Source organism: Lissotriton helveticus, chromosome 9 (genome assembly GCF_964261635.1).
Source record: "Lissotriton helveticus chromosome 9, aLisHel1.1, whole genome shotgun sequence".
In the NCBI taxonomy this organism is placed as follows: Eukaryota; Metazoa; Chordata; class Amphibia; order Caudata; family Salamandridae; genus Lissotriton; species Lissotriton helveticus.
In genome coordinates, this window is record NC_136070.1 from 718,405,663 (window position 1) to 718,428,848 (window position 23,186).

Genomic DNA, 23,186 nt, shown 5'->3' on the forward strand with positions numbered 1-23,186 from the left:
CCTTACAAAATACTTGTGATACCATCCCGGCCAGCTATTTTCGGGAGATTGAAAGCTTGCAGCGACAACTGATATGGGGTGGACGGTCCCGTATAAAACTTGCCAAGTTGACACTTCCTTGGTATGACGGTGGAATTGCTCTCCCGGATATTAAGCGTTACTACTGGGCCTCCCAACTGGGGGCGATTAATCACGGCACGTATGATCCTGCGTCGAACCCCGCGTTCGAAATGGACAGATGGTTGCTGCCTGGTGGTGACTACAACAGGGCGCTTTACACGAAGTCCGCAGGGAAGCTGCTCACTGGCCCCACCAAGATAGCGGTGCAGGTATGGCATCGTGAGAATGATGCCATGGGCTGGAAGAATAGACTTACAAGCGCTACTCCGCTTTATGCTTCCGAGAGGCTGGGCTCCCTATGGAAGAAGAAAGGCTTTGATAAATGGGACGTGATTGGTATATCGTCGGGGTCCGGTTCAGAGGATTCTTGCAGGTTGAGAAGCGGGTTGTGAGCGCAGAGGGCGATGTGCCAAGCGCGCTCCAATCCTCCTCCCGAGACCCATGGTGCTAGTAGCGCCCTGTTTTAAAGTGCTGATACACCCTTGAATTTTTGGGTTTTTTGGAATGAGCAATTGCTCTTCTAATTTTTAAGCACTTTTTTCACTTTTCCTTTTTTTTCACTTACACGTCCCCAGGTTAGGGTGGACTATTAGAGTGTCCATACCGCCGGGGTATAGTCCTGAAGAATGCCATGGTGAATATATACCACAGATAAGGCAGAAACATGTTGACTGATTTTAATAAACTTGTGGAATTTAGCTGAATTTATTCAATATCCTAAAAACCTTGGCCTTTAAATTCAGACACATATACCACTTACTCGTGTCTTAGGGATCATTCATTAAAAGTTTTTCGATACCCTCAGTCACTTTTAATTTAGCAATCTCCACAACACGTCCTCCCCACACGACCAGCTCCGCAGTATTTCTGGCGTCGCAGCACACCGAAGAGACACTCGGTCTCTTCGGTGGGGCCCGATGATGAAGCATGACACTGACTAGGTCGGTGTGTGAGGGCTTTCCTACTCAAATGGAGTACCTGTGATTAATATTGACCACTTATCTCCTTGCTCATATATTTGGTAGCTTTGTATATGACCGGACCTCTCTTCTTTTGTTGTCTGATACTTAACTGGGGTGTAAGAGAGTGTCTCTGACCTTCCCTTCCTCTCTCTTTGTTGATATATACGTGATTGGTATATGCAGGGTGAATGATGTGTGGACCAAGGGTAGAGTCAAAACCTTTGACGAGTTGAGATTGGAGTATGACCTGAGTGACAGGGAGTTTTTTAGATACGCTCAGATCCGAAACGCGCTGATGGCGGTTTTCCCTCCGGGCACGGTGGTTCCGGAGGCGTCACCGCTTGAGGATCGGGTGCTGGATGGGCACGTTCCCGACAGTACGATTTCGCTTATCTACAAAAAGCTGATTAACGATAGGACCGACCTTCTGCAGCGACTCAGGGAAGCCTGGACTGGCGATGGTTTGGAGCTAGATGACGAGGAATGGCAGCTGGCCATATCCTCGCCGAAAGAGGTTGCAATCCCGGCCCGCCTTAGGTTTGTGCAGCTTAAGATTCTCCATAGGATCTATGTTACCGGTCCGCGTCTGGTCCGTATGGGTTATGCCTCGGATGAGCTGTGCAGGCGTGGTTGTGGCCTTCCGGGCACTTTTCTTCACATACTCTGGGAGTGCCCGGTGGTTGTTCGCTTCTGGAATCGAGTGCATGCAGTAATGGAAGAGGTCACAGGTGTTGCGTTGTTGCCTGAAGCTAGACGCTGCTTGTTGAATGTTTGGGAACCGAATGACTATGATTTGTCACAGACTCAGTGGGTGACCCTTGGCAATATGATCGCTAAGAGGGATATCGCCCAGTTGTGGGGCTCCCAGAAACCACCCACAGTTCTGGCATGGAAGGAGAATATGGACTGGTGTATGTTCAGGGAAAAGACGGTGTATGTGGCCCGTGGCAGGCCCCGAAAGTGGGGTAAGATTTGGGGTCAGTGGAACTCCTACCGGGGAGATATATGTACACCTCCCTTCACACAATTGGTGGCGGATCCTCCCTCCCCCAGACCCGACATTCCTACTATCATGTTGCTTTGATTGTCTCCGGACTCGCTGTCTCCCTCAATCCTCCCATCCTGCAATGTCAATGATTGTATTGTGTTCTTATGCTTTCCTCCCCGCAGGCCGCTTCGCCATTCGATTGACTGCACTGCCTTGATTGTTTTTTGTTGTTTATGTTGTTAAAAGTTTCAATAAAAAGAAATACAAAAAAAATAATAATTGTATCTTCCAGTAAATTATGAGACTTGCTCCTCATTAACATCACAGCCACATCTCAGTAACTAGAAATCATATTTAGAAATGATGGAGTTCAATACTTCTCCATATTCATTGTGGCATATCCCTACCTGCTTGGTAAAGCCACATACACAAGTAGCTGATAGTGCAAAAGCCTGAACTTAAAAATCACCCACCCATCGTCATACAAATTTGGAATGGATGGATCGTAATAAAAAACCTAGAGCCCATGATCAGGTGCTGTAGCCACTCCTCAACGAATAGCATCAAAGACGTTATTATAGAAACTCACCAATACCAGCTCTCTTTCCCCCTTTCTATTCAGCCAGTGCAATTGGGTATGTGGCCCCACGGTTGTAATCTTCTTAATATTTTTGCAGAGCTTGTTAGAAATAAGGATCTGAAGCCCCCCTTTAGCCCGCCCGGATTGGGAGGCTATGGCATGCAAGAAACGTGAAGAAAACCCCTCCACAAATGTTGGGGTCGTACACCCAGTTTCTTAGATACAGTTGACATCAAAGCTAGATATAGTATTTATCCAATCTGCATTACCTAGCTTACTCTTTAGCCTATCCACATTCCAAGTTGCAAATGTAAAGCTCCCTTCCAGAGTGTGGCTAATATAATCCATTGTTGGAGCATAGGTGTGTAAACATATAAGACTGGTGGCACCATCAGAATGGTTAGCAAGAGGCTCATGTTTACCCATAATACAGATCATTTACATCCCAGAGTTTCCTAAAGGGTAACCGTGGCACAAATTATTACAATCCATCAGGGGATCCCGAGAATTAACATCTCCAGACCTCATATTGTGGTGCCTACTGCAACTAAGTCAGTCATTATCTTCTAGAGAACTCAAAACCTGATATTTATTAGAAACAACTAGGTCAGAGCAAAAAGGTGGTTGGGGCCTTAGTACTCCTTGCGAATCCCATACAGCATTAGGAGTATGGTCAGGGGCCCGTAAATGACGATAGAAAGAGTTCAGGGAAAATAAGGCCATATTCTATACGGACGAGGATGATGGCACAGCCTTAGCAAGGATTTCTCCAGAAATACTAGGTTGTTGGAAATTGATAACTACACAATCCCCTTAAGATTTTTCTTTAAGAGCCCAATCCATCTCACTCTCCATACTCAGCCCCACTCTCTTTAATCTCTACATCACCCCATTGGCAGAGATTATTGGAAAATTTGGCATCAGTGCCGTGTCATATGCTGATGACACGCAACTGGTGGTGTCATTAACACAAGCCCACGATGAAGCAGCCATCAACTTCTTGACGTACCTACAAGAACTGGCATTGTGGATGTCGAACAACTGTTTGAAACTTAATGGCAACAAAACAGAAGTGCTAGTGGTAGGCAGAGCCCCCTCGATTTGGTCCTCATCATGGTGGCCACAGACTCTGGGACCGACCGCCCCCCCCCCCCCCCCCAGCGAACAGGTTAAGAACCTAGGGATGTGGCTGGACACTAAACTATCCTTTGAGAGCCACACCAGGCAGGTGACAGGGAAATGTTTTGGGGTAATGCGAGGAATCCGGAAGACCCTTGATGTGCTACCGTGACAGCTAGGAGAACAAATGGTCCACGCTCTGGCGACCTCACACTTAGACTATGGTAATGCCCTCTACCTGGGGGCAAGTAGCAAATGTATGCAAAGACTCCAATGCATTCAGAATGCAGCAGCTCGTCTCGTTCTAATGCTACCCAGGAGAGCTCCCTCTAACCAGGCCCTAGCATCCCTTCACTGGCTTCTGGTGAGGGAAAGATTTCTCTTCAAAGCCCCGTGTGTTAGTCACCGCATCCTACAGAGGAAAGGGCCTACCTATCTTTATGATTTACTCACTCACTATACTCCGACCCACTGGCTGAAATCAAGTGGTACGGGACGGGCTAGTATCCCAGCCATCAAAAGAGAAAGAATGGATGGCCGATCCTTCCGTTTCCTGACGGCCCAACACTGGAATAATCTTCTCCCGTGTCTCCGGATGGAGTCTTCGGCGACACTCTTTCAGAAAAAACTCAAGACTTGGCTCTTTCCGTAGGATAGGATAGGATAGGATATGATGTACGTTTATGGAGCGCTCGATTGCTGTGGCGTCTTGGCGCTAGTGTATGTCAGAGGGAAGGCCTATATTACCAGAAGGACTAGGTGGATGTAAACAGCCATGTTTTCAGATCCTTCCTAAAAAGCTGCCGATTTGCTTGGAATCTCATGGCCATTGGCATTTTGTTCCATAGTTTTGCTGCGCCGTTCGATAATGTCCTACCTCCCCATCTTCGCCGCATAATCTTGGCAATCTGAAGTAAGCCTAGGTTGGCAGATCTAAGGGCACGCAAAGGGATGTAAGGTAAGAGCATTCTTGAAATTTCCTCGGCACCGCCACCATGAAGTGCTTTGTGGACCAGGCATAAGGCCTTAAATTCCACCCGCTGCTGGATGGGAAGCAAGTGCAGTGATTTGATTCCTGCTGAAGTTGGTTGTCCTTAGGAGATATTCAAAAGCAGTCTTGCTGCCGCATTCTGTAGGGACTGAAGTTTCCTCATCTGAGTCTAATCAATGCCCAAAAAGAGGGCATTGCAATAATCTAGTTTAGACAAAAAGAGACCTACCATCACCGTCTTTTGTATTTCCTGTGAGATAAAAGGAAACATTTTTCTCAGAGTTTTTAATAGAAAGGAACAGGAAGAAGTAAGACTATTCACTTGTGCAGAAAACGTCAACTGGTCATTGAACATGACCCCGAGATTCCTGACTTTAGGGACGGAGCAAGGGCAATTCCCGGCCTCGATCGGCCACCAGGAGTCATTCCACAGGGAGCGGCCATGGCCAAATTCTATCACTTCCGTTTTATCGGTGTTCATTTTCAGGACGCTATGGTTCATCCAGGTCATGATCTCAGTGAGACACGCATGAAATCTGGTGGCTGTTACTTCCAGTTCCTTGCAGATAGAAATAACAAGCTGCGAATCATCAGCATATGAGACCAATGCGAAACCATGCCTTTGCTTAGTCTGGCCAACGGAGTGACATAGATGTTGAACATTGTCGGGGATAAGGCCGATCCCTGCGGCACCCCACATGGAAGATGGAAACTATCAGATTTCAAGCCATTCCAGAACAAACTTTGCTCCCTTGCCTCCGAAAAGGAGGAGAGAAGAGCCAGGGCTGTGTCCTCAACCCCCAGATCATTCAGCCGCTGCACTAACACCGTGTGATTCACGATGTCAAATGCTGACGATAGGTCTAAGAGTATGAGGACTGCTCTGCCTCCCCATCCACAATTTTCCGTATCGCCTCTGTTGCAGTGATCAGAGCAGATTTGGTGGAATGGTAGGACCGAAAACCATGTTGCATGGAGTCCAACAGGTTATTAGTATCTCGATAATCACTCAGCACCTTGTTTATTGATTTCTCCAGAATTTTTGCTACTATTGGCAAGCCGGCAGTTGGGCGATAATTTTTCGGCTCATTAGGGTCTAAGGTGGGTTCTTTAAGCAATGGCCTAATGGCCACTTTTTTTTCAGATTGTAGGATAGATACCCAACTCCAGAACTTGGTTGATAAGGGGGGTAAGCTTGTCACAGATCTTCCTAGTGGCCTGATGCATAATGGCTGGGGGACATGGGTCAGTAGGTGATCCAGATTTTATGGAGAGAAGTTTTTGCACCTCATAATTAGTGATTTTCTGGAAACAGGATAATCTGCAATTAGTTAATCTAGCATCATCAGCAAATTGCTCATCCTGAGTCCCCCGAGTAATCAACAGATCATTATAGATCACTTGCACCTTACTTTGAAAATAAAGAGCCAATTTATTGCACATTGATTTGTCTGTCTGAAATACATTATTCTGCTGTGGTTTCGTCAGCAGTTTGACTGATTTGTAGAACTCCTTGGTGGAGTTTCCAGCTTCCTTAATCTTAGTAGTAAAGTATAACTTTTTGGCAGCAGTGATTGCATTTTTATATTGTTGGAGGGCTTGATTATAGATAGCTATCTTCTCATTACTATAATCTTGTCTCCAGAGACATTCTGCTCTCCTGCAGCTTACTTTTAGGCACTCATGCTCAGGGCTATACCAAGGTGACGATATCTTAGATCTTTTTACTGTCACCAGTTTTTCAGGTGCAACATGGTTAGCCGCTGCCAAAAGCCATTCATTAAACTGGGAGGCTGCTTCGTTATTATCATTCGATAACGGGGTGGGAAAGGGGCCCAGAGCCAGCTCTAGGTCATTGCCTTGAACTTTGTTCCAACGTCGGACTTTTACTTCAGATGGCTTGGTTCGAGTGCAGTAGTTTGGCTGCATAACTTTGATGTTAAAATGGACAACCATATGGTCTGTCCATGGGAGAGTTAATGTTTCGGTCAACTTAATGTCTGTGTTATTGGAAAAGATGCCATCCAGAGTATGGCCTGCCAAATGGGTGGATTCAGTTACTAGTTGAATTAAACTGAAAGCTGCAAGATTATCAAGCAGTCTATCTGATTCTGGGTTATTTATTAGTTCCAGATGGTAATTAAAGTCACCCAGAATTGTAAGGAAGTGAGAGTCAGTGTATGACTCCAGAAGCATCAATAAAGTTTCGGAAAAAGCCGCTCTGGGTCCAGGTGGGCGATATATAAGAAGCCCCTGAAAGGTAGTGAGGTTGTTTAGTTTTATGCAGAAATGCAATTCCTCTGCTGGTAAAACGATATAGCTTCCACCCGCACCTTTAAGTGATCTCGATATATAATAGCTATGCCACCTCCTCTACCTTCTACTCTGCCTTGTGAAGTGACTGCATAGCCCTCTGGTAATGCGATATTCCAGTCTGGGCCTAAAGTGTGATCCGTCCAGGTTTCAGTCACAAAAAGTATGTCCGGGGTGGATACCTGAATCAGATCCTCTAACTCATGTTTATGTTTTCCCACCGACCGAACATTCAATAAGAGGCATTGTATGAACGGTTTATGAGTGGCCTTTGGGATATTGACTAGCCCATTTCTGGTGATATTTATGGCCATCTCCTCATTTACTCTATTCTTGCATGCCTCAGTCTTTTCAGCGGTGCATCCTCTCCCTACCCTATTTTTGTGCTCAAAGGTGTTATTGGTGCCTGGGGTCAGTCGGAAGGGGCACTTAGAGCAAAGAAACTTTGCTGCATTCTGGTTTTGGAGGGACATATCGTGGTTAATACAGGTGCCACTCTCCAAGGCCAAAAGCTGGTTTCTATTATATATTTGGGGCTTTAACCAGCCAGGGCTTCTAGCGCTGGTCGCGCCCCGGGCTCCGACAGGCGCAGATGGGCTTGCCTTTGGCGTGCCGCCCGCTGGGCACGCCCGCTGCGCGGTCGTCCCAGCATGGCTTAAGTATTGGAGGGAAGAGCAACTAGAACGCCAACCCCCAGTGCAATGCGGCCCGTCTAACATCCGGGTACTGCAGCGGTAGAGCAGAGAGCAATACACACAGCCGATATAGACAGCAACTTTCAACAGCTAAAAGTAAGTGTTGAAGATATACACTTCTTTAACAAGGTTTGTGCAAGAACGCAATTTAAGTTAAAATAATGAGCAGTAGTACAGCGCAGTATTATAGTGCAAAGTCCACCTACATGCACCCTGCGCGGTCGTCCCAGCATGGCTTAAGTAGTGGAGGGAAGAGCAACTAGAACGCCAATCCCCGGTCCAAGGTGGGCCCATCTAATATCCGGGTACCGCAGGGGTCGAGCGGAAAGCAATACACACAGCCGATATAGACAGCAACGTTTCAACAGCTAAAAGTAAGTGTTTAAGATATACACTTCATTAAGAAGGTTTGTGCAGGTGTGGTAAATTAAATTTACTTATTACCTAATTTCTGAATTTCTGTGCTTAATAAATCATAATTTCTTGTCAATGCAAAGTGAGGAGTCCGTGGTGCTCAAATGAAGGAGGAGGAGACCAATAACTCGAGTTAAGGGGAGCGCTTCCAGCACCAAGCGGGCACAGGAGCAATCTCTCAAGTCCTTCTCTTGAAGTGGGGTTGTCTTTATTTTCAACAGCAGGACATTTATACAGTCTTGGTCACGAGGCAAAATAGAGGAACAAACAGGTCATGGCAGATAGAGGAACAAAAATCAGCAAGAGGAGCAGATTGTGAAGAAATGGGGGCGTGTCTTAGGCTTCGTGAGGGGACTTGCGATGTGAAATAGTCTGACAGTTGGAAGGGGGAGGCTTCTTCATTTGGGGTTTGTGCTCGTGCTTCATGTCAAAAAGAGGAACTATCTTGTGTAAAACAGAGACCATCTGCTCTCTGGCTTGCAGTAACTAATTCTTAAAACAGGAACTATCTGCAGGTTCTGGGAATTGGCTGAAGCACAGGAAAGGGTGGTCAATGAACTAAGATGCCAGGTGCAGGGTGTCTTACAGTTAAGAACAGGAACTATCTGCTGCTGGTTCCCAGAATTGGCAGAACCACAGAAAAGTGTGTGTTCACAGTGTACAACCTTGTGCTTCCTCTTTCAGTTGGGGGTGATCACAGGGCAGTTGGTGTGACAGGCTGAGTTACCAACAATGGACAGGATGTGGCTGAGTCTCTGGCACAACTGGGGGAAGGCACACAAGCAGGCTTATTGGCATTGGCTCGACCACAAGGAGCAGGGGGTTGTGCAAGATTCAATGGGGATGTGAAGGACAGTTTTCAGACAAGTTGCTGAGAGCATGTCACACACAAAATTGGTGTTTGTCTGAGAAAAATGGCTACCAGGCAGAAACAGGGAAATGATGGGGCACAATTGTCAATTTTATTTCCACATTCCCTCCTTGCCCCAGAGTGTACCTACATTATATCTCAATTTGCATGAGATCATCTATACATTCTTGTAGCATAATTCTTTCCTTTTCTCTCTGCTGGACAAGAGGTTTAGGAATGCAGTTTGCAGTGCATAGACCGCACAGGGCAGGGCCACATTGGATGCAAAGGCAGCATCCAGTTATTATCAGGAATATTATACCTGCTGCTGACAGCAGTTGCCATCCCCAGGACGATATTATCTTCCAGAACCAGTCAGACCACGTCCAAGTGCCAGGTTCTTGATGTAAACTTACGGCTATCTTGTGTAATTTTGTTATGGCCGTGTATACAGATGGGGAATTATCAGGAATAAATATACAGCAGCTAGAGCCTATAATTTTACAGGCTCCGCCTCTGTCGGCCAAGATGATGTCAAGGACAAGGCGATTTTGGAGAGTAACCAATCGTATGGCAGACTGCTCCTGGGTTAAGCTCCCCAGGGCAGACGCCGTCTGGTTTACAACAGCCTCTAAGGTCCTTGTCAACCTGCGTATAAGCTTGCTGTTCTGTACAGGGCCAACAAAGAAGAAGAACCCTTTGTTAAAATCTGTATACTGTTCCCATGAGGTTTCCGTTTGGTCAACCGTATCCGGAACACGGCGCCGGGAAACCTTAAGAGGGAGAACCTCGCCTTTCAGGCTTCTGTGGTTGTAAGCGCACCCGCCTAAACCACGAAAACCCATCTCCTCCCGGTTTTCACCTCACACGCGAATTACCGAGATTTATCTCCACACTACAGATAATATTGTTCGAAAAATTTGGACATTTGGGATTCCTTACTACGCCCCAACCGTGGCTAATACTTTTTGCTACAAAAATCGAAAATACAATTTTTTTATTTTCCCGAGTCTACGTACTGACCGGCTCTCTCCCCCTCTCTCTTCTGTTATCGTTGAATAAGCTCGTCCTATCTCGAAAGCCACTTCTTCCAGCCCTGAAGATTCGCAGTAGTTCCCTGCGATGAAACACGTGTTGGCTTATGAAACGGAACAATAAACAGAAAATGGATACTCGATGAACAGACTACCAATTGAATTACATTTTTTCACTCTGTTCTTGGTCACTAAAGCACGAAGCTCTACTATCTGTTTAGATTGATGTGCCAAATCTTACTATCACATGTGAATAACTTAATTCAAACTTTGAAATTTTTCTATGTATGTGTTAGTGCAGGGGCACAGTTGTTCTTAACCAAGGAGGTATCGATCGTTCTTTTATGTCTGACGTGGGGCACTAGGATGTCTCGGTGGTAAGTGGATGGGGCCACAAAGACAGGGGGTAACAGAAATGCTATATAGCAAGTTCCCCCCCAGTTCAAGGGCAGCTGCACATAGGCCGTTTGGCCACAGACGAAATAAGTATGGCGAGATGCTAGAAATGAGGACTTTCCTCTGTCTTCAAAACTTATAGTGGTATGACAGTCACTGTATCCTAATGGAACAGAGCCATTTTTCTGGATGCACAGGTGTCCTTTTACTGGTGAGACCGAGATGGAAGGGGGACCAGCATTCTTTTTAGGTTTGGTATTTAACATCTTGTAGGACATGGTCATGTTCCCTTGCTTGTATTCTTCACTTTCTAGGACTGTACCTGTCGCCTGAGGATTTCCCTCCTTATTAGGGTAACAGGCAGTATTGAGTACCTTGTTTAAATCCCCCCAAGGCCACCCATTCTTGCATGAATTATTTCCGTCAGGGCAGGAGGTGGGGGTAGTATTGTCAGCTGTTATTAGGGCGAACCAGGCTTCACAAGTTCCATTATAAGAGAATGGGAAAGGAAAAAGAGGCATCCCTCCCTTTTTCTGATGAGGTGGGATGCGGCCACATATCCAACAATTGGTGCTATTACTGGCCTGCTGAGTGTGGTGTAGCATCTGTATGAAGGTATTGTTTCGCAAGGCTAGTCTATGGGCTTGTTCATGAGGGGGTAGGTCGTGATAGGTGTGTTCCTGAGTGCTGTTGGGTGTATGAGAGGTGTGTTGTGTTGGAGGAAAAACAGTGTGGAGAATCCAACCAAGACACGTCATAACTGCCATGAGGAAAAATAATACTGTCAAACATATAGTAGGACCATTATGTCTTTTTCTAGAGTTCATTTTTTTTTTCTCCCACATAGTCAAGGTGTTAAAATCCATTCTCATGCTCCAACCGCTTCACCACTGGACCGACGCCCAATGGACTTAATTAGTCAGAGTCCGAATGGCAGACCTTAACTTTGATTTGTAGTCCTGTTGTGGGGTTAGTTCCAAAGGCAATAAAGATTGTTCAGTCACAATGTCAGTGGGATTGGCAGGGCCATCAGCAACAGTGTCTTTTTGTCCAAAATGTTTCCGGCAGTGGCTTGCGTGGAGCCAGCCCTTCCTGCCCTCGACCTTCACTGCTGTCCGTGTTGTTAGTAGTACGAGTCTTGGCTTCTTCCACCTGGGCTGGAGGGGGCTGGTCCGGTCGAAGTTCCTCACGAGGACCCAGTCCCCGGGTCGGATGGCGTGTTCTTCCGGGTTGGTTTTGTCAGGGAAGGTGGCAGCAACCTGAGAACGACAAGATTGGAGTGCAGACATCAAGGAAGCCAGGTAGTCAGTCAGCATAGTACTGTCAACATCAGTTATTCTTTTAGGCCTTGGCGTACCCCACATATTTGGTGGTCTGCCAAAGACCACTTCATATGGAGATAAGCCAGTTCTGGAATGGGCTACCATACGCATGTAGAAGAGGGCAACCGGTAAGGCTACCATCCAGTCCACGCCTTTGTCAGTGCATATCTTGGCCAATTTTGTCTTCAAAGTTTGGTTGTGTCTTTCTACTAGACCTGCTGCCTGAGGATGTCTTACACAGTGAAATTTCCAAGTGTACCCTAACAGAAGAGACACTTGCTTCATGAGTTCAGAGGAAAAAGGCTGGCCGTTATCTGAGTAGATGACACGGGGCAACCCATACCTCGGGAAAAACTCTCTAACTAATTGTTTAGCAGTTGTCGTTGCAGTGTAATCTGGGACGGGATAGGCTTCTGTCCATCTGGTCAGAGCACACACTACAACTAGTACATACTTGTGACCTCTACATCTCTCCATCTGGATATAGTCCATCTGGAGAACTTCAAATGGATGGTCAGGGGGTTGGAATCCTCCCTGTTCCACCTTTGTGCCTTTTCCTGGGTTGAACTGATTACAAATCATGCACGTTTTAACTTTTTGTTTGGCTGCAGTTCTCAAATGTTTGTTGTGCCATATATTCTGTAAGCTGTCTAACATTGCTTTTTCTCCCAGATGCGCTGGTCCATGTATGGTGTTTACCATAACCTGTACCATGGCATCCGGTAGAAACCATACTGCTCTTTCAGGTGTCATCCAGCCTTGATCTGTAAGGACCCCTCCTTTTTCCTTCCATTCTAGCAGTTCCTGTGGTGTGGCGTGACTTTGGACATCCTGGATGTCAGAAAAGGGGTCTCGTATTGTATATTGGCGGTGTGGTATACTTAATTCTGTGTTTGCTGCTAACTTGGCTGCACTGTCTGCAGAATCATTTCCTTTTGATATTTCATCTGTTCCTTTTGTGTGCGCTTTACATTTTAGCACTGCGATTTTCTATGGTAACTGACTGGCCTCTAAGAGGGCAGTGATGAGTGTAGCATGCTGTATTCTGGACCCATGTGATGTGAGAAATCCTCTCTCTCTCCACAATGTACCGAAGTTGTGTACAACTCCAAAGGCATATTGTGAATCTGTGCAGATGTTAACTGACTTTCCTTTTCCTAAGTGACATGCTCGTGTTAGGGCTATGAGTTCTGCTGCTGTGCCGACAGTATCTCTATCTTGTGTGCTTCTAAAGTGTCTGTACCATTTGTGACGGCATAGGCTGCTGCTAATTCTCCTGTGGGGAGTCTCATACATGAACCATCAACAAAGAGTGTCATTTCTGCCTTAGCAAGGGGAGTATCTTGTAAATCTGGTCTTGGTTTGGTCACTAAATCAATTATGTCAATACAATCGTGAATTTCTTCAGTAGGAGAGGTCAGTGGCAACAGTGTTGCTGGGTTTAAAATGTTGCAGCGTCTAATCTCAATGTGTGGCTGAAAAAGTGTCATCTCATATCCAGTGAGTCTGGCTATTGTCAGATGCTGTGTTTGTGTTCTGTTTAACAGAAGTTCTACAGCGTGTGGGACCTGAACTATCAGATGATGTCCCAATACAATAGAATCGCTTTGTCTAATAGCTTGTGCAGTAGCTGCTACTGATTTTAGACATGCAGGCAATGCTTGTGCTACTGGATCTAATGTGCTTGAAAAATAACCACATGGTTTATGTTTTTCTGCTTGAAGTTGGGTCAGAACTGATAGTGCTGTACCTGAGTTTTCTGTTACAAATAATGTAAAATCTTTGGTGTAATTAGGTGTTGCCAGCACTGGGGCTTGACACATAGCTTTTTTAAGAGACTGAAAGGCTTGCGTGTGTTCATCTGTCCAGGGTAATTGTGGAGTAGCGCCAGCTTCGAGTGTTGACAGCGGCACTAATGGTTTAGAAATGAGCGCAAATTGTGGGATCCACTGTCTACAATATGAGGTGAGACCAACAAAGGCTCGAACTTGTTTCTGTGTTGTTGGTTGTGGTATTTGTAGTATGAGCTGGATGCGTTCCTGTGTAAGCTGCCTACCCTCCTTTGACAGCAAGTGCCCTAAGTATGCCACTTGCTGTAAACAAAATTGGAGCTTACCAGGGGAAACTTTATGGCCATTTGCAGCTAGGAATTCTAGTACTAGTAGTGATGCTTCAGCACATGCTGCATCAGATCTGGCCGTAATGAGGATATCATCAACATATTGTAGTATGGCTGTATCCGTGGGCATTTGAACAGTATCTAGTTGTCTTTTTAATGCTTGGCTATATACGCTTGGACTCTCTGTGAAACCTTGAGGAGCTCTTGTGAATTGGAAACTTTGTCCTTGTAAGGAGAAGCCAAAAAGGTATTGACTGTCTGGGTGAATAGGTATGCTAAAGAATGCGTTTTTCAAGTCAATGACTGAAAAATGCGTTGCTTCCGCATCTATGGCTGTGAGTAGGGTGGAGATGTCTGGAACCACAGGGTGTTGTGGAATGACACATTTATTTAGCTCTCTCAAATCCACCACTAGTCTGTAGACAGGTGGTGTTCCTGGTTCCACTTTTTTATGGACTGGTAAAACAGGGGAATTGCAAATGTTAGAAGTTGTTTCCTTAATCACACCTGACTGTATTAGGTCCTGAATAATCAACATTAACGCTTGTTCAGCCTGAGGTGGAATTTTGTATTGCCTTATGCGTGGTAGTTGGGCTCCCTCTTTCAGTGTAACCTTGTGAGGTGTTATTTCCATACATCCTACTATGGTGGAATCAGTGACCCACAGGGTGTGTGGCAAATCTTTCAAACGCTCATCTAATTCTCTACTTGTGTAGTGGCCCTTGAAATCTCGCAGAAATAGTCTGACATCTGTAGGTGAGCAAACAATGACAGCTCCTAATTCTTTCAATGTTTTTATACCAAGCAAGTTTTCTGGACATGATTTTGTCAATATAAGATCTGTAGTTGTCGTGAGGGGACCAACCTGCAAGGGCAGTGGTTTTGACGTGGCGTTTGTCACAGGTTGTCCCGAGAAACCCAGAGAAATACTTTTTGAACCCGACTGAGGAGCCTCTGGGACCTCTTGATGGCTTATTGTTGTTTTACTGGCCCCAGTGTCTAGTAGAAATTTCCTATCCTCCCCAAGAAGTCGGACCTCTATAAATGGACCTGTCTGATCTACTGGAATGGGGATTAGGGGCAGTTTGTCATCTTCTCTCTCTGGGCAACATCATGAGAAATCTGGGTAATATTCAGTGTAGGCGCTGTCTATAATATTCATTTGGGCCATTTGTGTTGTCAGTGGAACTGAAGGTGTTGAACTGTCTAGGGAACCATTCTGTTTTGGCTGATATGGGCGTGGCTGGGTCTTACCAGTAGCCAAATTGTGCTTTAAGACTGGGCAATCTTTAACGAAGTGTCCCATCTTCTTGCAATAATTACAAGTGCTTTTTATATTTGTCTGGCTACTTGGTGTCTGTTGACGCTGGGGTGCAGTTTGGGCTACTAATGCTTTCATCTTTGTGTCTTTCATGCGTTTCTTATCATTTTCTTCTTCATCCCTAATGCGATTTTGGTGATATTGTAGCATTTGTAACACCTGTGGAGGTGTATGTGCTTGCCAGGTACTTTCTACTTTTAGTACTCTGTCCTTAATGGCTGGCAAGGCGTTATCTACTAATTTGGAAACAAACAGATGCGGGTAAGCTTCACTTGTCGGCATAAGGCCACTATTTACCGCAAAACATTTGTCAAGTCTGGTGTAATAATCTCCTATGTCTTCACCATGTTTCTGTTTGCAGGAGGAAATGGCATCCCAGTCCTCCTTTTTCACTGTTAGTAACTGTGGTAGCACCTTTAAAATAGTGCCAGGAATTGCTTTTAGTCTGTCTCCTATACCTTGACCTGCTACTCTAGTATTTTCGTCATTCTGAAGTTCAGTCCATCTAATGTGTTCACCTGCTACTTCCCAATCCTTTTCTCTTAGTTTGTCATATATACCTGATGGCAACAATAATTTCAGAATTGCTGTGATATCAGAAAGAGTATATGTTCCCATCATTAATACATCTCCTAATTCCTTAAAGAATCCAGCAGGATCCTTTGAGTGGGAGGGAACCATCTCTTTAATCCTTAGTAACTCAAGTTTTGTCAAGGGTACATAAATGAAGGCGCGTTGTAGCGCTCCATTTGTGTCAGTTCTGGGGTGGACCTCTCTCATGGGGAACTGGCGTGTTTGAGGAAGTCTATTAGTTGATCCATACATATTATGGGGAGATCTATATCCAGTCACTTTCTGGTATTTCTGTCTGAAATCTATAAATGTGTTCAGAAAAACTGAACTATTGTGGAGGAACATGTTATCAGCGCAGTCAGACAGAAAATCTTCGAGTCTTGGATCATGTTTAAAATGAGTGTCATTGAGTGTGATGAGATGTTGTACCATGTAGAGACTTGCTAATCTTTGATGTGAGCGTGGTAATGCTAGAAAAAGCTGGGCTATGAGATCATTGTCATATATCTTATATTGAGAGAAGGCAGAGGGTGTTGAATTACTGGAACCTCATATGGAGGTGGAGTATCTAAGGGAAAATTGGTGAAAGTATCCTCTGGTAGTGGGGCTGTAGGCTGTGCTGATGCAATGTTAAGGTTTTCAGGTGCAGATGGCAATACAGGATAAAAACCAGTAGAAATGGCTGATTGTTCCCTTTTATTCCTTTCACTAACTACTTCTTTCCCTATTTCTTGTAACTGTTCTTTCTTGGCCTGCTCTGACATTCTCTTACCCTTTTCAACTTTATGCAATTCCTTCTGTTGCCTCCTATGGGCTTCTTTTCTCCATAACTCTACTGAGTCACTCTGTGACTGGCGGACTCTCTTTTTCTTCCATAACTGTTCCTCTAATTTTATAATACATTCCATGTCAAAAGTACCATTTTCAGGCCATCTATATCTGTGTTCTAGGTCTTTAGTATAATCCACCCATAAATCACAATAAATAAGTGCACCGACACCATGTTTTGCATACATGAAGTGTCCTGGAGTATCCCGAGGAGGAAGGGGAATTTCCTTCTCAAGAATACTCCTTTTGGTTGCCATCTTACGTATTTTCGAAAAAATAGGCATGATGGCAAGACTTTCAAAGATTTTAGAAGTGAGAAAAACACAAACAGAACAAATATCTTTACCGTACCCACGAAAGAGGTGAGTCCGTCTTTTATACTAGTTTAGTAGTCCTCACAAAATAAGTGAGAAACCCACAAAAACATGTATCTTTACCGTGCCCACAAGGTAGTGAGTCCGTCTTTTATACTAGTTTTAGTAGTCCTCACCAAAGATAGGTGAGAAACCAACAAAACGCGTATCTTTACCGCCCCCACAAAAGCTGTGGGTTCGTCTTTATACTTTTCAGCAGTACTCACCGAAAAATAACTGGAAGGCCTCTTGAAGATTTTGGAAAAAACGCGGCGCGCAGTTTCAAGGTGGGATTTGTAGAACCTCGGACTCGTCTGCTTCGCAGGTTGGGCTTTGGTTCAGGACGTTCCGCTATTTCCTCACCGCCTCGTGTGGATGCTGGGCCGCAGTCGATCCCCCTCTTCGCCTCGAGGGAGTTAGCGGGAATTCCCCGCGTTGTGCACTTTTGAAGTCCGTCAACGGTCAGGAGGGGACAGTATCGGGTCCAATATCGCCGGCGCGTGGGGGAAAGGGAATGTCCCTGTTCCGGGCGCCAATTAATGTGGTAAATTAAATTTACTTATTACCTCATTTCTGAATTTCTATGCTTAATAAATCATAATTTCTTGTCAATGCAAAGTGAGGAGTCCGTGGTGCTCAAATGAAGGAGGAGGAGACCAATAACTCGAGTTAAGGGGAGCGCTTCCAGCACCAAGCGGGCACAGGAGCACTCTCTCAAGTCCCTCTCTTGAAGTGGGGTTGTCTTTATTTTCAACAGCAGGACATTTATACAGTCTTGGTCACGAGGCAAAATAGAGGAACAAACAGGTCATGGCAGATAGAGGAACAAAAATCAGCAAGAGGAGCAGATTGTGAAGAAATGGGGGCGTGTCTTAGGCTTCGTGAGGGGACTTGCGATGTGAAATAGTCTGACAGTTGGAAGGGGGAGGCTTCCTCATTTGGGGTTTGTGCTCGTGCTTCATGTCAAAAAGAGGAACTATCTTGTGTAAAACAGAGACCATCTGCTCTCTGGCTTGCAGTAACTAATTCTTAAAACAGGAACTATCTGCAGGTTCTGGGAATTGGCTGAAGCACAGGAAAGGGTGGTCAATGAACTAAGATGCCAGGTGCAGGGTGTCTTACAGTTAAGAACAGGAACTATCTGCTGCTGGTTCCCAGAATTGGCAGAACCACAGAAATGTGTGTGTTCACAGTGTACAACCTTGTGCTTCCTCTTTCAGTTGGGGGTGGTCACAGGGCAGTTGGTGTGACAGGCTGAGTTACCAACAATGGACAGGATGTGGCTGAGTCTCTGGCACAACTGGGGGAAGGCACACAAGCAGGCTTCTTGGAATTGGCTCGACCACAAGGAGCAGGGGGTTGTGCAAGATTCAATGGGGATGTGAAGGACAGTTTTCAGACAAGTTGCTGAGAGCATGTCACACACAAAATGGGTGTTTGTCTGAGAAAAATGGCTACCAGGCAGAAACAGGGAAATGATGGGGCACAATTGTCAATTTTATTTCCACATTGGAACGCAATCCGTCCTTAGGCCTTCCCTTCTAACTGTCTCACTGCGCTGCTCCGAATGAGGTATTTGATGCCGCAGCGCGGGGACACACTAGTTAGTGTAGCCATGCGCTTTATAAATTTGTTTATTAGTATTATTATTATTATTATTATTATTAATAAATAAAATGTGGTGTGCTCTATTAGGTGGTAAGGTACGGTTGGAACTAAGCCAGTGTACAACCTCGTTCTTCATGGATTCAGACATCTCACTAACACCTGGTTTCAAGGGGGGAACATTGATCAGAACCACCACATAGCGCCAACATGCAGGAGGAAGATTGATTGTTACTGGATCATGATGAGACATTGTGTTATTAGGATTAGTGTGATTATCTGCCACTGGCTGAGACTCAGTACTAGGGATTTGTAATACACCCCAGTGAGAATGCCACATGGTGGTAGTCCGCACAGGGGGGCACATTAGTCACCCCCTGCACACAACCACCCTCAGTAGTCGCTAAGATATGCCCTGGTACAGTACAGACCCTAGGTAAAACCGTAGCATTCTGGGAAATCAGTGCAGGATTACTGACAAAGTTATTCTGCCCAGGTTTTGATGGGGGTGGCTCAACAACACTAGCACCAATTCTGTTCTCAATGGACACTTTCTGACAAAAAGAAGTTACATTTCTCACTTCATCCTCCAACCTATCCAACTTTGTTCTAAGAGACATCAATAAGTCATTAATGGTAGCTGTTAATTTACTTCAAAAAGGAGTCCAAAAAGGTTCATCAATAGGGATAAGATAATCAATAGCCCATGACAGGTAGAAAAGTCGGTGGGGCTGGAATAAAAAAGAAAAAAAAACAATTAGTCACTACATCCTTCCGTGCCTTCCTTTTGCGTCTAGCTACATTTGGGTAAGGTGGAGATGTAAAGGCCAAGAGAGGTAGAGAAGAAGCTGTCACAGACCTAGACACAATAGGTGGTTGGCAATTAATAGAACCGTCATAACCTCTGTAACGCTGATACTATGGATCTCCTGCTCTTTACTCAGTCCAGATTCCGGGTCCTCAATATGCACCAGATGATCATTTGCCCCATTTGATCCAGCCAAACCCAATGATAAGCGCCTTTCTGCTAAATCAATTTCTTTGGATATAACTCCTACGGCATGCACTAAAAAAAGTTCATAGTAGTACGCTTTGGAATGGTGTTTGCATCTATGGGTGGCTTTGCCCCACCAGCTTTGCCCTTACCCATAAATAATAGTTGGTCTATCAGAGCATTAAAGAAAGAAAAAAAGAGCAATATCAAGCCACATGACTTTGTTGGAGTACCCAGTGAGTGTATGCTGTGTGTCACTGCCTGGCTGCTCCCCAGGGGAAGCAGATAACTCATTACCTACCACCACGAGTGCCCCTGTAGATCCTGGTAGCCCCCTGGGGCACCCTAGAAGAGAGGGCTCCTGCTGAGCCCCATGTCAGTTCCTGAGCTAGCTACATAGCCTGCGCGAGCGACCCTACTTGTGCACCCTGGTGGAGGGGTGGTACTATCGAACGCTTGCCTGGCTTGGACATTATTATTCCTCCCTGTGCCTCAGACTCTCCCGGACAGCCGGCGGAACACCCGGGGGGGCTCAGTGGAGTTGCCCTTCAGCTGCCTGCACGTTACGACTAGAGGCCCTTGCCCCACCGGCCTCTTGTCCATGTTGGCTGAATTACCCTTCTCATCAGGGCCGGGAAGTAGTCGGACCTGGTGTTGCGCTTTTCTGCCAGGGCCCTCTGCACCTTGCATGAAACTCTGAGGGGACATGACCGGCAAGCGGGCCAGGAAGGAACCCTCTGCATCCCCTAAAGATAACCCGGTCACGGTCCTGTGGAACAAGTCAGCACCAGATATGGCATCATCGGCCGAGGGGCCCTTTGAACCTGTCACACAGTCCTTCATGGCCAGCTTTATGCACAAACTCAAATCCAAAATTGGCTCTCTCAGTACGGAGGTTCAGGCCTGCATCAAGGAACTCCGAAGAGATGTGACAGAGCTCGGAGGGAGAGTGGACGACCTTGAGAGGACAGTCGACGCCTGCTCGGAGGATCAGGAACATCTATGGCAGCATCTGACAACCCTGGAGGAACACATAGAGTTGCAGATCAAGCAGGAGGACTTGGAAAACAGGGGACGCTGCAATAATCTGCGCCTGAGGGGGTCCCGGTTGGGGCAGAGGGCTCAGACATTATGCCTTTTCTAGCGGACCTGCTCTAGGACATCAGGGGAGATGAGGATGCGTCTCCGCCGGCCCTGGACCGTGCCCACGTTTGTCTGGTCCACCTGGATGCCCTGGCCTCATTTCCGACATCTTTGCCCGGGTAAATTTTTTCACAGAGAAGGAGGCTATCCTCAAGGCGGCACGAGACAAAGAAGAGCTCACCTTCAAGGATACACCCATCCAACTGTTCCAGGATCTTGCACCCCCAACACTCTGCCGCCACAGGGATTTTCGACCCATAACTGATAAGCTACAGGAGTTGGGTATCCGCTACCAGTGGGGACACCCGTTCGCACTTATATTTCAGTGGGAGTCAAAACGCTGTGTGCTGCAATCCTTCCGAGAGGCAGCCCAGCTGCTCCAGATACCAGACACACCGCCTGCTAGTCCCTCGCGTCTTCCTGCCCGGACCCGGGAAATTGCAAAACCCCAATGGACTATGGTACACCGCCCCCGACGCCCTCTCCCTCGGGAAGCCTGCACTTCATCTCAGGAGAAACAAGACATTATACAGCACATCCACTCCTTGGAAGGCAGGCATTCGCCCTCAGGCTCCCAACCCACTGAAAAGTAGTAATTAAGCACCCCTATCAGAAGCCTGCTGCCCTCACCCCCTGTGCCAGCTTCCTACAGAAGTGGGATAGTCCTCTTACACTCCTAATAACATGATTGCTCTTCGACAGGACTGCATACAGGCGGCGGAACCGGATTGTGTTACTAGACGGCATTAATGTTCCTTAGAGACCCGCCACCCCTCCTATTCCTCGGAGAGTGACTTCTCTGGGATGGCTTGTGCCACTGAGCCTGGCTTGCTCCCGGACTGAAATAGGCCTTGTTTTCCCTGTTGTTCATTGTTTTGTTTGGATACCATGATTCCTTTAATTTGTTCCCTTCCCTTTCTCTCCTCTCTCTCCCCTTTTTCCTTTTCGCGTTCCTGTCTCTTGCCCCGAGGGAAGAGGGGCTTTGACACAAAGGACACAGCGATGTCCGACCTAGGGAGGTGGGAGGACAAAGTAGCTCTTCTTTGATTGGTGTCCGTCAATGTGACAGATTTTGCTTGTGGTTGCTACCTGGGGTGGTTGGACGGGGTTTGATGGGGGATGTTGCTCACCGGGCTGTCTTCCTCACAGGTGATACCTTGTAAGTATAGATTGTTCCCACTATGACCTCCGTACCCAGCCTGAAATTTGTCTCCCTGAATGTAAAAGGCCTTAATTCCCCTAATAAGCGGCATCTGACAGATGGTCTGAAACCGTTCGTGACCTCCTTATGCGGCATGTTGGCAAGAGAAATGGATAATTAAACCCGCCCGTAGAAAAGGGCAACATCCTCTTTGCACCATAGCCGGGCTGTATCTCTGCCTCATCTCGGCATTGTTACGGTGACAAACCAAAATATATCAGAATCAAAATCGAGCGGAACTGATATAATCCATAGCAGTCTGACAGATGGTCTGAATCCGTTTGTGACTTCCTTATGCGGCATGTTGGCAAGAGAGATGGATAATTAAACCCGCCCGTAGAAAAGGGCAACATCCTCTAAGCACCATAGGCGGGGCTGTATCTCTGCCTCATCTCGGCATTGTTACGGTGACAAACCAAAATATATCAGAATCAAAATCGAGCGGAACTGATATAATCGATAGCAGTATTTTTAATCGTCGGACGAGCTTAATATATGCTGCTTGGGTATCATACCCATAACAAGGGTGACAGATTCCATACGAGACTCACTGTATCTCTTCATTCAGTTCATAAGAAACTAGACAAAGTAAAATCGTCATTACGTCATCGAGTACAAGTATCAGATTCTATATGTGCAATAGACGGCTACCTGATGAAGGCACGTATACCGAAACGCGCGTAGTTGACACCTGCCGCACTGCCTCCATCAATTTCTCGTCTACCGTATATTATCTGTGTACAAATTTGTTTGGTTTTGATGAAATAATTTTTTATGAAATGATATTATAAATGTATATAAGATTTATAAAGCTGATCATGAGCCACATATAAAATAGGAAAATAAATATGGTTTGATATATATATTTGTGTGTATACATTTGTTAGAATAGGGTGGTCTCTCCAGCTTTAGAGATATAAAATAGGTTTGTTTTCAATCAGCTCCTAGCTAAATCTTTTTCCTTACTGCATACTTTCCCTATGTTATAGCTAGTGTTTACTATTGGGGTCCCTTGTTTTCTAAAGAACATCTATGACCCCAATCAGGCACAAGATATCTAAATCCGGGACAGCCTGCGGGAACACTTAACACCTAAGGACCTAAGCTTATCCTGGGGGGCGACTTTAATTTGGTGTGGGACCCGGGACTGGACCGTAGCGAGGGCTCGTTTCACGGGACGGGGCTCTGTCCGCTTCTCTGAAAAAACAATTGACGGAACTAGGCCTAACAGATATCTGGTGTTATCACTCCCCAGACATACAAGA

The 23,186-nt window shown here is 45.9% G+C and overlaps 1 long non-coding RNA gene across 3 annotated transcripts in view; it reads right to left on the reverse strand.

Annotated features, from left to right (window-relative positions):
* LOC144782944 (uncharacterized) overlaps positions 1–23,186 on the reverse strand; it is a 501,527-nt gene that overhangs the window by 417,668 nt on the left and 60,673 nt on the right. The gene's annotated exons all lie outside the window — the stretch shown is intronic.